The following is an 18,414-nucleotide window of genomic DNA, read 5'->3' on the forward strand; positions in this document are numbered from 1 at the left end:
TATGTAATCCATATCGTTTCTATGATTTGATGTATCTTAAAGTTCAATTCGGGCCGTAAGATGTCCTATATTGTACATATGTACCTTTTTTTTTATGAATGGGCTTACTCATGGCCACAGACTAGCCGAGGCGTAGACGTGGCCTACGATTGAGCGAGCTCGCCCAGAAGGTGCCTGTTCACTCGATCTTTAAGATACGTCAATTTATTAATTCTATCTATCTAGAAACGATTAAGAACGTATTCTAGAACCTACCGAGACTACTAAGGGTACCTATACTATCTGGACCTGGAAATAACGTGGCCAGGCGTGGGTCACTCTGCGATTTCGTCGATTTGCTACAGGTAGCTAAAAGTACATCCGTTCGACCCCAATTTTGGGGTTTGCCGTTAGCCGCGTGTGGCGCTGTCGCCACCTAGCGGCCATATCTGTGCTGATCGTGACAGACGCGTTTTGTTAGAGAGTGAGTCTTCTGTACCTAGTACTATTATTTATTCTGTGGCGTGGCTGGAAGCCTATTAGATCTTTATAAATCGACATCATACGCAGGATAACTCATTTTTAAAATAACATTAATCTGTGAATTTCGAATAGGCGTCCTGAGTTGCAACTTAATGTATAAAATTGCACATTATTACAATCTAAATATATTATAAAAAGTGTCATGACTATAGCTTCTATTAATATAAGATGTTTTTATATTTTTATCCGATTAAAAAAACCATATCCAATCACCGTATGGCGATGACCGTAGACGGCGTTGCAACATACCATTGACCGCATCGCACCACGTGCAGCGCCAAACTTCCTTCCTCCATCCCCCTCGCACTCACGCGAGCCCGATTTTCCAACCATCCCCATCCCTGTCTCGTGGAAAACTGTAGGGCAGGATGCTTCGTTTCCTCAGTTGACGTCGCGTACTCGCGACGAACGGACGTGTTGAGGGGCGGCGATTTTGTCCTGCATTTTACGATACGTAAACTAGATTTGCATATGGTGTGCTTATAACTTTACTAACTTTGCCGGCGCGGTGTGATCAACTTTAGATCCGATCTCGTCCGATGGACCGCAGTGAATTTTGTATGAAACGGTTCGTTTAGTGCTAAAGTGAATTTTAGTAGTGAGTGACGGTAGTGGTTACATTTAGATTAGTGTAGCGACATAGTGAAGTGTTGTGAATAGTGACATTGTTTTGTAAGTATTTTAGTGACTTTATTATTATTATAGGGTATCTCCATTAATTATCATCATGAGTTTAAGGTCTTAGACGGTTGAATAAGAAAAACGTGTTAATAAATGCATAAAATGAATAAATCCCGCAGGCAGGCACTTGGTAAAAGTAAAGGGAATATTGATGTGTAAGATAAATGTAATTTTCTCAGCTACATAAACCATTAACAAATTTAATGTTGTTTGTAGATTATAAAAGTGGCGCCCAACGTGGGGTCATCTCGGGTTAAAGTGGTTTAGGCGTGTTTTTGATGATTAAGAGGGTTTACTAACGAATGGGCCAAAATCGTTTCCCAAAGTATCACATCCCAAACTATGTTTCCCAAATTATCATTTCCCAAAAAAATGTTTGGCAAAACAACTTATCGCAAATTTTCAGTTAGCAATAGTCTTTTTTGGCAAGTTATTGTTTAGCAAATAATTACTTGGACAAGTTTCATTTTACCAAATATTATTTAGTCAAATGTATCATTAAGCATAACTTACATGTCCCAAAATATTGCATGGCATACAATTTACATACCAATAAAGTGGAGGCTGCAGAATTTTATTTGTCTAGTATTTAACTGATCATTACATATATACATAGTAAAATGTAACGTCAAAAAAAAAACATTCTTACTGCCAAAAATATGTAGTAAATGATCACTAAAATTAAAACTCCATTTTAATATAAAATGACAACCAAATTTGTTACATCTTGCTATTCTATTAAAGCAAATAACACCAAAGTAATCATTGTAACCCAAAAATAGTAAATAACCACCAATATTCAAACCACATTTTAGTTTAAAATGTCATGCAATTTTTTTACATCTCGTTATTCTATTAAATTAATTAATCCACTTCGATGACCTTTTTTTAGTACATAGAATTTCGTTTCTGTAAGGACCGCAGTTCTAACCTAACCTAACCCACTTTTCTAATAGCATTTCGATTCTGTGAGGGTGACAGTTCTAACCTAACCTTACCCACTTTTCTGAAAGCGGTTCCGTTTTGTGAGGATCGCAGTTCAAACCTAACTCAACCCGCCCAAATTACGTAGAATTTAACGTACCTATTATAACATAACCTATCCTAGTCCTAGTTTTATTTATAATTTTAATTGTGGTGATTATAGCAAGATTAACTTGGAGCTATCTAAAATAAATTGGTACTCACTCTTTGAAAATAGTGATTTGACTGGCTGTGTTACTAAATTCTACGATATTTTAAATAAACTTATTAGTATTCACATCCCTAGGCGTAGGATTAATATGTCATCGTCTGTCCCGGTGTGGTACACCAAACCTTTAAGAAAGTTGCTTAGTGAAAAGCGTAAGTTTCATAGGTTATGGAAAAAATACCGTAATCCTTTGGACTACGAGACATTTAAAATATTACGTAAACGCGCAGAAAAAATGGAATTACAGTGCTACAACGGTTATATATCATACGCGGAAAACAAAATTAAATCACACCCGAATTATTTCTGGTCGTATATTAAGTCGATTAATACTAAAAATAAAATACCAAAGACTATGAAATATAAAGACTGCACGTCCTCAGACGGTGCAGAAATTTGTAACTTATTTAATGATCACTTCCACTCCGTTTTTGAAAAGTCAGATACTCATTTTCGAGTTGATACTCTGGTGCCACCAACTGAACCCTTAATTGACGCAAGTAACATATATATTAACCGTGCCATTGTCCATAGACTATTGAATAAAATCAATACCAACAAAGGTGCAGGCCCTGATGGTATTCATCCAATTTTTATAAAAAAATGCTCAGCGAACTTATCATCCCCACTCACTATTCTTTTCCAAAAATCAATTAAAACTGGTTGTGTTCCTGAAATTTGGAAAAAAGCTTTCGTAACTCCTATCCCCAAGGGTCAAGTTAGCCAAAATATTGAACAGTATAGGTCGATTTCAAAATTATGCCAATTTAACAAAATTTTCGAAAAGATAGTCACAAATGAACTGTCCCAAGTAGTCAAAAATCATATTAGCCTTAATCAACACGGTTTCTACAAAGGTCGTTCGGTAGACACTAACCTATTGACTTTCACTAGTGATATCTTAGTAGCGATGGATGGAGGCGCAAGTGTAGAGGCCGTGTATACAGACTTTGCCAAGGCTTTTGACAAAATATGTCACAATACACTTTTACTCAAGCTTTGGCACCTTGGAATACACGGAGACCTATTCCGCTGGATTAAATCATATATAGAGAATCGGAGCCAATGTGTTGTTCTAGCAGGCTACGCCTCTCAATGGAAGTCCATTGGTTCCGGGGTACCACAGGGATCTCATTTAGGCCCTTTACTGTTTACGCTTTTTATTAATGACATAGATAAATATATTAAAAATTCGAAAGTGCTGCTCTACGCAGACGATACAAAAAATTATAAGATAATTCATTCTATTGAAGATTATTATTTGCTCCAAGATGACTTAAAAAATCTAGAGACATTTTGTACCCAAAATAAGTTATTTTTAAACTTGAATAAATGTTATGTTATAAGTTTTTCTAAGAAAAAAAATAATCTTAATTATAATTTCACATTAGGCAACAATCGTCTGAGTAGAGTAACACAAATTCGCGATCTTGGAGTTATTATGGACTCAAAACTATCTTTTATACCTCATCTAGACTCGGTTATAAAAAAGGCGTACAAACAACTAGGTTTCATTTTACGATTAGGAAAGCCATTTAAAAATAGTGTCACTTACAAAATCCTTTTTAACAGTTTTGTCCGCAGCCACCTCGAATTTGCCTGCGCAGTTTGGAAACCCTACCATAATGTTCATAGTGATAGAGTGGAGCGAGTACAAAAGAAGTTTGTTAGAACCCTCGATTTTAGAACTGGTCATACTCACCTTAACTATAATGAATCTCTGACACATCATAAACTCCAAACTCTTGCTAGTCGACGAGACTGTGTAGACTCTGTCCTACTTTTCAAAATATTGAATAATGTGTTAGATGTCCCCTCACTACTACATCAAATACATTTGAGAGTTCCTCATAGACGTCAGCGCCAATGTCAGAAGAAAAAAATGTTTTCCATTCCCTATAGTAGAACATGCTATGTAAAAAATGTATTTATGAGACGTGTTTGTAAACTTTTTAACGAAAATGAAAAACTTTATAGTTTAGATTTGTTTAACTGTTCCATAAATTCACTAAAACGTGCTTTTCGGTAATTAATTAAGTATGTAATTTTTCATTACTTATGTCTCTTTCCGGTAATTTAATCAATACCCATTAATTTCACTCCGACTCTCGTGAGTATACCTATATGTTCAAACTAATCTAGTACCTTATGTTTATGTTACTTTATTTTACAGACTGCAATTTTTATATATAATAAGGAAACTCCAGGTCTTAATTTAAGAAATATTTTTGTAAACCTATTTGTAAACGACTGTTTGTTTCTTCTTAAATAAATAAATAAATAACAAAAAGTACTTTAAATAGAGATGCCTATTTGTCAAATTTGCGAAGTGACAATTTTGACCAAACATCTTTTTGGAATATAATATTAGACAATAAAAAACGTTTGCTAAATAAGTTTTTGTCCTAATAACATTTGACAAAGTAAAATCATGCCAAATGATAATTTGACCAAATAAATTATATGCGAAGTGTAACTTTGCTAAAGGTTCCTTTGGGAAATGAAACTATTGCGATAAGTTTCTTGGGAAGTGAAATTTGGCGAAAAGTATTTGGCGAAAAGTATTTGGCCGAAACGAAAGTACACCGATTAAGAGTCTATTGAAATGAATATTTTGTTTTTTCGTGTGAATATAGATATACATATATGTATGTATGATCTCTCACGGGCTACCTATTTATGGTCCTCTTTTATTCTTAGCGACTGATTTTTTTCTCCAGTCTTAGAATACTGATTATTTCTTATGTAACTATAACTTAACAATAGCACAAAAATACAATAAGTTAATAAAATGTTTAATACGAGATTGTTTGGAATATTTTAATACCGCGTAACTTAATTTTCATCACACTTTTAATAGTCGATGCGGTCCGTAAATCCTAAATTTCTATTGCACGTAGCCTAGGCTACGACCTACCTAGGCTATCAGAATTAATAAATGACATAATCTGGGTTATTTGTTAAACCTCTCGTGACTAGTACACGTTCCTTTTAACTGGTATGAAACATGATCCATTTTCGTTTCCTGTTACTTAGCCTAATGACTAATGACCAATTGGTACAGAATAAATAAATAAATAATACGGGATAATCTTACACATAACAACCTTAGTCTCACTATAAGCTCAATAAAGCTAATGTTGTATGTTTTATGTATACATAATAGATAGATAAATTAATTATGAAATGTATGGATAGGAAATATTTATGTCTGTTTCTGACAAATATGACACTTGGTTATCACACAAATAAATGGCCTTTACCGAGATTCAAACCCAGGACAAGGATAAGCTCGGTCACTACCGATTAGGTAGCAGAGACTGTAAAAAACTTTACAGAATGCTTGAGCAAAGTTTAATTTTTAATAATTTTAGTAAGTACCAAACTATATTGTGCATCAATCTTTTCTTAAAATAACCAGACATAAAATAATAGAAAGGTAATATTGTTTACGAACTTTGTCCTTTTATTGTTATCAACTCACTAACAAAATGACATTTTCTAAATAAAAGTTTGCAGACGAAAATAAGACGCTGAATTAAACTTCGAAGCTACATCAAACTGAAACTGTAAGTTATTTTTATTCCAAAAGTTTACTCGCCTGTCATTTCTAAATATTTGTTCAAATGGAATATTTTCTGCACGTGCAATAATTTGTGCTAGTTTTGGCAATTTCTAATTGAAGAATTTGATCAATTGCTGATGGTAATGGAAACATTACATTTACACTAAATTGGCTCGATAACAAATGTGAAATAGAAGATCTTGGTTATAAACGAACTACATACTATAAAAGTTTACTATCCGTGGATATCGGCTACTTCTAAGGTAACCTATCTATTTAGGACATCTTTAAAATACAGGTAAATATGAAATTTTGTCATGTTTTTACCCAATATAACATTTTAAACTGTCGCGTGTACAAACACATAATTACTGCCCTATTCGAACTTTAAGATACGTCAGCTAATAGATCTTAGATGTGTCAGTGTCAAAAGTGACATTTTTCTTTGAAGAAACGTCACATTTGACACTGACATATCTAATCCATATCGTTTCAAGATCTATTAGCTGACGTATCTTAAAGTTCGAATAGGGCCGTTAATTAATATTACTATTTCATTATTTTACCTTTTTTTCCGACGTGAAACGCCAACTTACCCATTTACACAAACACTAAAAATATGTAAAAACGAGAATGCGATTAATTGACTATGGCGCTATGTATATGAAAAAAAAAACTTTTATTTTCGCTTCAGGCGCATTCGCGGGAAAATAACACACTCGCGCAGTAACGTGTATGAAAACTAACCACAGCAGACTGGATAAGTAAGACTTTGAGATGGAATCACTAAGAGCATTGTGCAAGAGGCAATTATAACCTAGGAATGACTCTGCGTTGTACATAAATATGTAAATTACAAACAAATCTACATGAGGGAAGCAACAAAATTATTGTCATAATAACAATAATAATATAAAATGTCTTATCTTAGTTACAGGTATATATACGACTAAGGACCAAAACACAATTACACGATACGACGTCGTGTCGTGCCACGATGCAACGTCTTGTCACATTGCGACGTCGTGTCGTGTAACATTGCGACGTCGTGTCGTAGAAAACTACACACGTTACACTTATCGTGTAATTGCGTGTTGGCCATTAAAGAGTCGTTTTAACCGTCAGTATCTTGACATACAACGCAGAGATTAAACCATTCAAGATATTAACACTTATACTATTTATATACAATATTCTTCAAATATTGTGGAGTTTTACTAATATAACTTAATGTGTCAGTTGTGTAATGTTTTTAATATTGAGTGTTTTTTGGAGGGTGAAAATGGCCTAAAAATTCTTAACCACTACTTTGACGCGAACGGAGTCACAAGCGGAGGCTAGCATAAAGATATAACTATAATAGACTAGGTAAGTGAGATCCTGAGACGGAAGCACTAAGTGCATTGTGCTAGACCTAGGAATGACGCGGCGCGTATGCAAATGTTTGTAGGCAGTACTTAGTCAAATGGATCGCATAACAAGAGTCTTCCTTACGCTTTTTTATGTACAAAACGGCTTGCATTTTGTCTACGTAAGAATTCTGTGTTTATAGTTTTACGTTATTATTTTTGTGGATTGTTTAACTAAAACTACTTTACCTAAACTAACTACTTCGCCTTCGAACTTCTTTAACGAAAAAATATTTATGGAATTACCTGAATTTTGGGTGTATTCCCTTTTGTCCCCATCGGGCACAGAATAGGTTCATTCATATGAATCATTCCCAGTTGTCCTCGCCTCATGTATGGCAGCGCTCACGTGGAGCGGGGACAAATGAGAATACACAGAATTTTTGTAATGGTGCCTACAAATACTTTAAACAATTTATTTTAGTCCAAATATATTCATATTTATAACCATTAAGCGTATATACAGGGTGGAAAGATAAGTCGGGCCCTGGAGGGAAACTACCTTAAATCCTTAAGCTGGCTCATTTTACTTAAAGGAGACATTCCTTTATTTTTAAAAAGAAACAAAACTGCATTCAAAGATTTTCTAAAACTAGCTTGCCTCGCTCGGGACTCGAACCGACTAAAAATTCAAAAAAATAAAAACTCGAATTTAAGGTAGTTTCCCTCCAGGGCCCGTCTTATCTTTCCACCCTGTATACAAAGACTTAAATTCATATACTCGTACAGCGTGTAACTGAAATAACTTAAAAAACCCTTTCTATTCTAACTAATTGTCGAGAGGTGAATATTGTTTGACCAGCGAACCATAGCAAATAATACGAAATGTAATATAAGGGTTATTTTTTGAAACAAACAAAATTTCTCTAACCCACCATTTTGGACAAATAAACTTACTGAACCAGAAATGATGAAACAAGATGTAAATAAGCCGAGACTAATGCAATTTCAGTCCACCTACCCCTGCGGGTGTACTTTCTACTCGTATACGTACATCTACGAAGGTTACATAGACATAAGAGTGAATAGATGCCGCAAATTTAATCAATTGTAAAATTCTACATATCAAGGAATTTAACCTTTTTTTTGTATATGATAAGGACCTTGACCGAATTTGTAGCCATATATTAGAATTTTTTTCGAGAACTATATTTTATGCTTCATGCAGCACAACCGAGGCTTGAACCCATGATGTTTGACCACCACACATACCTGTGAAAGGTTAAACTGTAATAAATACACCGAGACTAATGTATTTTTAAGTGACTACCCCTATGGGATGTAGATATTATATAACTTTACGGGCCTAATCTAGTTAAATTATGTTTTATCCTTTTCTTACAAATACATAAGTCAAAAGGACAGATAAGGACAAACGATTATTAGGTAATTGAGGTTTGTAGCGCGTTTATGAGCAAGGGGGTTAGATCATAATATAGACATCATAAGTAATTTATATGATATTTATGTGAAATCGACATCATTTTCAAATACTCTAGATTCATCAGGATACCAGCCAAGTACAAACTTTTTTTTCATTCATAATCATTTATAACTTCTTTATTGCATATTTTAACAGGACTTACCTTAATTTATAAATTTCATTGTATTAATTTATGCCAATCTGTGCCATTTAGTATTCAAATTAAATTATAATGTATATGTGTTATAATGTATGTGTGTGTATGTTATTATTTATAGTATTTGCGGCATCTATAAGTTGTAGTCCCACGCATATGTTATCGGTGAGAATCGATCCGACGTACCCGCGGAAGAAATCTAATATGGAAGCCCCACTGATACGTTGACCCGACTGCTGCTATCGAGATAAATGTGATCGAGTGTACCTAATGAACACCCAGTATTATTTATATCTATTATATAAACACTAGCGTATTATAGAAAGGACGTGAAAGGTACAGTCAGCAGCAGAAGTTAGAAACATTCGGTCTTAGACTCGTGTGTACGACAGACGAGTCTAAGACCGAATGTTTCTTGGAGAAATGTTATCATTAACATTAACTGTATCGACTAGTAGAAAACCTAAAATTGCGAGTGTTATTTTTTGGAATTTTTAGTTGGTTCGAGTCCCGGGCGAGGTAAACGAGTTTTAAGAAAAGCTTTGAATGCAGTTTTGTTTCTTTTTAAAAATAAAGGAATGTCTCCTTTAGGTAAAATGAGCCAGCTTAAAGATTTAAGGTAGTTTCCCTCCAGGGACTTATCTTTACACCCTGTATAATTCTCCGCATATCCCCACAATATAACGTATCGATTACAGAACATGCGTGCGGCTAATCGGCCGGGACTCGAACCCGCATCTATCGACCGTCCGTCACATATGATAGCTGATGTAGCTGAGTAATAAACATTAAAAGCCTATTACATGTCATAGAAATTCTAACTATAAGTTTTTCTTTGTATATGTAAATCCGGAGACATGTACATACATAAGCGTGGCAGTATTTAAAAACAAATTAAAAAATTGGTTAGTCGAGCAAGCGTTCTACGACCATAAGGAGTTCTTTAAAATTTAGGAACTAAAATAGATGTAATATATTAATTAAATACAACCTACATTATGTAGTGAAAATTCGTGCTTAAATATAATCTTTATACACTGTATAAAATGTGACCTGTAATTTATTTTATCAATAAATATTATGATTATGATTATGATGATTAACTATGAAATACGGTAAAATAATAGCATGTACGTCTCGGGTAAAACTGTTAAACGGACATTAGCACACAGACACACAGCCTGATTAAAATTTTAATAAACGTCAAAAACTAGATCCCGATACGATATGGATCGGATCGGAGCAAAAGTGACGTTTTAATTGAAGAAACGTCACTTTTGACACTGACAGATCCGATCCATATCGTATCGAGATTTAATTTTTGACGTTTATTAAAATTAGAACCAGGCCGATACACACAATACACTCAGGTACCTATGTACAAAATACGAACCTACATTTTATCCACATTTCATATATCAGAAAAAAAAGAAAAATAACTAAACACCCGTATTTCATATTCATAACATCAATATCCTTTTCTAATAATTGCAACCTAATCTAAATGAACTTTATTATTTTACAGCCTTCTGTCCCGATAAACTGAATTGCTCAATTTTACGGTTACGGTACTTTTACGAGGGGACTTCTGCAATCCTGGGTGACGGTGCTTTTATCAACAAGTGGGCCATCTTGTAGGCGCCCTTAGAGTCTATGGGGTTTCAAACAATTACATTGCTAGGAAAGGAAAACCTTCAATACAATGGAACTTAACTCTTTCGTGGACGACTGTAAATTTGTCCACGAATGAAAAACAAAAATTCAACAACACATAATACAGGGCCAAAAATACGTTGACAGTTTTTTTTACTTCGGCATATTGATGATAATAACGTAAAACATACAAACAAAAACTATTTTAATGAAAAGGAGTTGAATGCGAGCCTTCGCTGTGTACTTTTCCCACCTTTTCCGCGTATTCTAAAATTAATCCGTATTCTAAAGTAAAAACTTACTTCTGGCCCCAATTTCACAACGGTGACAGGTGCGACGGATTGTAAAATCACTATTGCTGACGTCGCAGGCATCCATGGGCTACGATTACCACTTACCATCGGGCGGGCCGTATTCCTGTTTGCCACCATCATTGTATTATTTAAAAAAACTTTATTATATCGGAAAAAAACAGATATTTCTCCTGCGAAGTTTCTGACAATTGTCAAAGATTTAGAAGAATTGTAGGTAATTCTTGACAGGTAATGAGTTATATGTCGGAATTGCGTGACAATTGTAGTGTTTCTTGTGACAATTGTCATAAACTTAGCAAGAGAAATATCGGTTTTTTTCCGATATCATAAAGTTTTTTTTAATAATACAATGATGGTGGCAAACAGGAATACGGCCCGCCCGATGGTAAGCGGTAACCGTAGTTCATGGATGCCTGTGACGTCAGCAACAGTGATTTTACAATTCGTCGCACCTGTCACGTTGGTGAAACAGGGGCCTGATGTTGCTAAATAAAAAGCCTTTTGGTACGATACCTACGCCTCAATAGCACATGCATGCTACTCTTGTAGCCGGCGATCATTGTCACTAATCAATCTGCAGTACTCACGAAACTGAAACACTAGGTGTACTTCCTCATGTTCGGAACTTTTATATGACATGTAATTTAAGAATATTGTACAGTCATCAGCAATAGTATCTTACAGAACTAGGGCCGCAAAAATATGTGACACGTTCTTATTTGGAGCGCAATAAGAGCGCGTCGTATATTTTTGCGGCCCTAGTTGTGTAAGATACTATTGCTGATGACTGTACACTTATGGGTAGGTAATACTTACGAAGGACAACATCGTGTAACCAACAATATTATAGAACTTGAAATTTAAAATTATTTGAATTTGAAATTGTACATCTGGTGAAGCTGGAAATCTTGTACTATTGCCTAAAACCAAACTTTTTCCATTTTTACGCAAAAGGAAACCATGACACCGCATAGAATTCAGTTAAATTCATAATCCCTTTTCTCCGTAATCGGGTAAAAGGGGGTTCGGGCCCCAATTCTGTACTAAGTATATTTTAACCTAGATACCGATCTGTCAAAGAATTTTCCCTATCATTCAATTTCGCGATTTGAAAGGGTGAACGAGATGAAGTTCGTAAGCCTTATGGTTGGGTGTATTTATGTTATTTGACAGAGATTTAAGTCACATTTATTTCATATAGAGTCACAGAATAAATAATAGTACTAGGTACAAAAGACTCGCTCTCTAACAAAACGCGTCTGTTATGATCAGGACAGATATAGCCGCTAGGTGGCGACAGCGCCACGCGCGGTTTATGGCTAGCCACCAAAATTGGTGTGGAACGGATGTACTTGTAGCTACCTATTGCAAAGCGGCGAAATCGCGGAGTGAGCCACGGCTGATACTCGTAGAGTACCTACAAATGATACTTGCAGACGTATTCTGATTTTAATAACAGAATATGATTTCGGTCTAGATTAGATATGGATCTGATCTGTCAGTATCATAACTAATCCATCAGATCTAATTCACATCCAGATACACACGAAGCCGCCGCCAGAAATTAATGAACATTTACGTAGCATAATTATCAATATATGGTACCAGTTTTCTTTGCTAAAAGTCATACAAAGGAAATAGAGTGAGTAGAAATTTTGTACGTAAAATTAATTTAGTAGATATAAGCGATTTTCATAATTATCCCGCATTAAAAGTTACCCCAGTGTACCTCAATAAAACACGAGTGAATTTTGTAATAGATTTGCGCAAAAACTCTCGTAAGCGATAAATTTCCTTTTTAATTTTTTGCGGCCATGGAGCGTTTAACAATATTTTCACGTTCTTTCTGTCAAAAAACGACTCCTTCAAATCAATCATTAGAATTCGTGTCAGTCATTAGATACTGTAGATACTTTTATAAATATGAATGGCCAAAAGGCAACCCGAGCCCCTGCATTGCCAAGAATACGTCAAGCCTTCTCCTATCCATTCTATGCACGTCCACGTATGTATCACGTTATTCTGACCAACGTAACTTTGATCTGTCATTTCACACAGTTGTTAATTATAATATGGCGTATAGGTACTAATTACTATATATTATAGTTAGGTCATACTGAGCAACTTTTACTATGGGACCAAAACCGAAATCGCTAAGAAAATTTTGCTATTTCGTAGGTACATTTTGGCCGATCAGATATCAATGTTTAATTCTATTGGAGAGCCAAATGAGCATTCCACAAAAAGATTTTTACTTTTTAGAGGATGTGACGCGTATGGCAGCTACCTTAAGAACCCGCAGAAATCTGTGTTACACTCGTAGGAACCGTTAATTTTAAAGTTTAGCTATCAAAAAGTTATCGTGCCAAATATCCGCTGCTCAGCTTTATCAGCGGCGGTATAGGGTCGCATTTTTATCGCTTGTCACCATGTCTATCACGCACGTTCTAACAAGTATGTAAGTGCGAAAGTGACGGGCATAGTGACAGGCGATAAAAATGGTACCATGCTGCGCCCGCTGAAGTGTTAAAAAAAGCGTCAGGTATCCGACACTTTTCTGAAACGCCCCAAAATATGGATCCGAGTTGAAAACATCCCGTACAGGGCTTATTATACTGGTTCCTCAAAGGCGGTAGGAACATTGGTCTGATCGATAATATTAATATCTCGTAATATTTGGGGCGGTATTAGGAACGCATTCCTCGGCCGATCGTCTATAAAAAAAGCCAATACAATTTTATGATAGGCGTTTTAGCTGTAAAAACATCAAATAGACGGCTTATTGGTTTTTCGTGAGCGTTTTTATATTGTTTTCTATTGTGTAATTTTAGCGTTATTATCAATGTCTATAATTGGGTATAAAAATGTATTTTGTAATCGAAGTGCTTTTAAATATGAAAATGTAACTTACGAGTAAATTAGCGCTATTTTTACACGACTGCCCAAACAAAAAGAGTGTATTGTTTTTCTCGTGGTTTTGTTACAACATTTGTACTTATCAACATTTGTACAGTCAACGGTAAAAATATGGGTGTAGACAACTTACTCAAAAATATGTCCCATAGTTCTTAATTCACTGACATAAGAGTTATGGGACATATTTTTGAAATGATTTGTACACCCATATTTTTAACGTTGACTGTACTTATCTTATTTGTACTTATCAGTAGTAATTATCAATAGTTTTGAAGACCACATTTTTGTTACCCTAGGAAAAGACTGTCTAAAGTAATCAAAATCTTCTAGCTAGCGAGTTTTTCGAACTATCCGTTATTGTTTTATTTTTTGGTTTCTAGGTATTCTTATTGTTGGAAATGAGTTTCAAATTAAAGAATCGTTATATTATATGTATGTACTACAATAATTACAATTACCCTGCCTACCCTGACTCCGAAGCAGGAGATCTCTGGTTCGAATCCAGGTAAGGCCAATATATTTTATTTGTGTTTATTATAATTTGTTCCCGAGTTATGAGTGTTTATAATGTACCTACCTCTAGGTATATATCGTTACCTAACCCATATACAGTACATAATATAGATGGTCAAGCAAATCTTGTCAGTAAAAAAAGGCGCGAAATTCAAATTTTCTATGAGCTCCTACGCGCCTTGGCGCCTACATTTTTCAAATTTGCCGCCTTTTTCTACTGACAAGATCTGCTCGACCAAGTATACAAGCTTTGCTTAGTTTGGAACTAGGTCGATCTGTCTGCTATCCTCAAATATTTATTTAGCGTAATTACCATACCGACAGCAAAACAATCCAACGTCCAGCCGAGTTTATTTATTACAATATAAATGGGCGGGCAGGTAAACAACGTCCACTGGTCATTTCGCGAAATCACGTCGACCATTTACGTTTTTTACCGTTTACCGGCCAACCCGCGTGATGTGTGCCATTTTTCATTTTAAACGCGCAAATAGTGATGTGCTGTGTTTGGGAATGTTCGCGGCTCGGGGCAATATTGGGGAATTTAACAGTTATACATAAACAAATAAAAAATACCAAGTATTATGGTAGATTACAGGTAAGCTTAATAAGGATTATAGGCAGGTAATATAAAAAAGCTTATTTTACACATATAGTAACAGCACCAGTCATGGGACATTTAAGAAGAAATTTGGAGTATTTATGATATTTCCCTTATACATGTAAATGGTCTACCACTTAGCGTGTTAAAAGATGAAAGTCCTATCCGTCTTTCATGTTTTAGGCGTGTTGTATCAAATATACTGCAATTAGTTTCCACATATTAAACAAATTAAAACTATGCTTTTTTTCTCCAGTCATGGACACCAAAGTTCCAGTAATGGGCCCCCGGTAATGGACGTGGATCCAGTAATGGGCCCCCTATAATGGACATTGCTCTATCAGTATAAAATATTGAAATGGGGAATAAATTACGGCAAAATAAAACAATTTTTGGTATATGCTTTTATCGCTGAATGTATTTTTCTTTCCACAGCCAATTATTATTGTATTAGATCCATCGAGACAATTCGAATATACCCTAACACAATTAGTTAGGGTTTAATGCGATAAAGTTCCCATGGCCACCTCCTGTCTCCATCATCAGATCAGGTCCATGTTATCATAATATTGCATTGTCATCCGATTTGCATACTTAATTACGTACTTACACAAAATTTCAACTGAATCGGAAATCGAAAAGTGGCTCAAATTCAGCTACCAAGATTGGACCCACACTAACTAACAGGGCAAGTTAAATAAAAGTTTGGAAAAATGATATTAATTTATCCGAAGTCCGAGAATACCTCCTGATTGACATATTTCTTAACTACATTTTATTTCTGTATTGTTTAAACATGAAATTATGGCATAGCAAGCATCATTCTGTCATTTGTCCCATCATAGGAGGTACGCTGTTTTACAGCTCCTATGATGGGATTGGGCCAAATACCACTATTTTTTTACATCTGTGGAGTCACAACATAGTGTGTTATACACCTTATCTCATGGTAAATGCAATTAACAAAACACATTCTAGTTTTCATCAAGTATTAATTAATTAAAATTTAATAAATTAACTCACCTCTCTTAGCGAAGTTGTTAAGAATTCGTAGTGGTATTTTTTTTCAGTGACACGACAACTTTTAGGTTGTCGCCAATTTCTTAAAAAACAACCAAATTTAATAAAACTTCAAACGGAAACAGCTCTAGGACTCTTATTTATGATAATATACAGCCAGTGTTTATAAACTAAGTACTTTTAGATACTTATTTTAGAGGAATTATGTTTTTTTGTCCCATTACTGGTTCCACGTCCATTATAGGGTCCACTACTATAAATATAGGTTATTTCCAGGAGTCTAACCAATTAGTACCTTCGGACTGTGATAAGGCTGAATAGATCTTGTTAGTACAAATATCGTCACAAGGTTCCCTGAAAAAGCCAGCTAAGTGGTTATAATTCCAGGAAAATACTTCAGAATTTCCAACATATATAAACGTATTCCAATGAGCATGACATATAAATCATGTTTCTTCAAATATGAGTAACTTCATCGACTATGGCATACCTACCTAAAATGGTAACATAATACAATAAATAAAAAAAATGGTCGCAGAATAAATACAAAAATACAAAAAAGTAAAAAGTTCTTCACAAAGATGTCATTTTTGATACAAGTTTTTATCGATGACTTTACTTTTCATTCAACAGGCAACTAATTAGTATTAATCAAGACAATTCTAAATACGAGTATATACAAATATAACAACTTAAATAAAAACTTGTATATAAAATATAATTATGTAAGTAATTTGGGTTCTGCCTTGGTAATGTATTATATTTACTTTACGGGATCGTTGGGAACAATACCAGGAACAGGAATATTCCTAATCACATCACTATGCACAATTTATGCTGCTGTGGCTTAATTAGGTGTTTCAGTTATACGCGATTTGACGCTGGAAATGGAGCATTTTAGGTTTAAATTAAACTTTGTACTCAACTGACCGATAATCGACCATATGACGTTGCATTAAGGTTGACGATTGGTCAGACTGTGTTTAAGGTACGCTGGGGAATCGCTGTATCGAGAGTGCTTTGTTTGACAACAATGGTTGTGATTGGTTCAATTTTAAATCGGTTTGGATGGAAAGTTATTTAATTTTTGAATTTTGTGGGTGATTTTACTGATTTTGTTGTGATGTGTGTGTAGTTTAACGGAATAATAACTAGTTAATTCATAAACGCCTATCAAATCTAACAAACCATCGATTTGTTAAATTAACGTAATTTTAACATTTCTGTTTGTTAGAAAGAAACAATACGATGCATGTTTGTTGGGGCTTCATGTGTGAGCAAAAATAAGCCTACGCGCGCTTAAAACCGCTCTAAATTTTCCAACTTGAGGAAGTTAGAGTTATTACAAACTCAATAGTGCTCCGAAGTTACTTGTGGTTCAACTAAACGCAATTAACGAGCAATTTTATTGCTTAAACAACGCGACCCTTTATTAAACTAATAACGTTCCGATCCGCGCAAATTACGAGTAACCAGGGTTGCCAAAATATGCACGCACTATGGGACAGATACCTCGTAGGGGAGACCGAGGTGAGTTGTGACAGTTACAACTCACCTCGATCTCCCATAACTGTGTTTCTGTACTCGTGATTCTCGAGATTCCCATTTAGGCTTCCCATGATGAGTGCACATAATGGTCAGACGTAGAGAATAGAAGCTAGTTCATATTTAAATTATTATATTTAAATAAAAAGTTTGATTTAACAAAGATATATATATGTATAAATTTAAGAAAGAAAGTTATTAATTAAAACAAAGAATTGACTGCACAGGAGTACCTACATGTTTCTTGTCCTCATCTGTCAATAGATTCCAATTAACAAAAAAAACCTTATTATGGCGTTAGTCATAAGTACGCTAAAAACCTCAATCTATCGTTTGTCTGAATCCGTCAATTTGAAATAATATATTTTTTTATAAGAAAGAGATAAAACATGAATTAACTAATTGAGGTTCATAATGTTTTGTGAATAAAGATTTTTTTTCTTATCGTAGTTAGTTAATATTTGTCTTATTTTGTGTAAAATCTACGTAGGTATATACATACATTTCCGGTAAGTACCAACCCTAAGCATAACCCGTTGGTTGTAAGTTATAGCAGAGTGCCATCAATGGGGTTTCGTGTATAATTGATACGATTAATTTCACTTCGCGGCATGTTTGTAACGCTTGTAATGTTATATTATATTACGTTATGTTATGAGTGTTTTGGCAAGGAGTTAAGGGTAGCTAAGGCGCTTTAATATTACATGTATACGTTTACGTAAATAGCGACGGTATTTGATCTGCGTACGTAGGTATTAATTGATTTAACTTACATTTTTTGTAATTTTAACAATAGTATTAGTTTAATGGGAAGGAAATACGGGAGAAATATTCATAATGTGGCAAGATGTTTGGAACGGATAATACACAAAAATATGTAATTCAATCCAGTAAATAAATTAC

The 18,414-nt window shown here is 34.7% G+C and overlaps 1 protein-coding gene across 1 annotated transcript in view; it reads left to right on the forward strand.

Moving 5' to 3' along the window:
* The first annotated feature begins 720 nt into the window (after positions 1 to 720).
* The window catches only part of LOC134672660 (uncharacterized), a 538,774-nt gene continuing 521,080 nt past the window's right edge, over positions 721 to 18,414 (forward strand). Inside the window, exon 1 of the mRNA XM_063530618.1 lies at positions 721 to 1,194. The gene's annotated coding sequence lies outside the window, so the exon portion shown is untranslated. The remainder of the gene's footprint in view (positions 1,195 to 18,414) is intronic.

This window comes from Cydia fagiglandana, chromosome 17 (assembly GCF_963556715.1).
Source record: "Cydia fagiglandana chromosome 17, ilCydFagi1.1, whole genome shotgun sequence".
NCBI classification, from domain to species: Eukaryota; Metazoa; Arthropoda; class Insecta; order Lepidoptera; family Tortricidae; genus Cydia; species Cydia fagiglandana.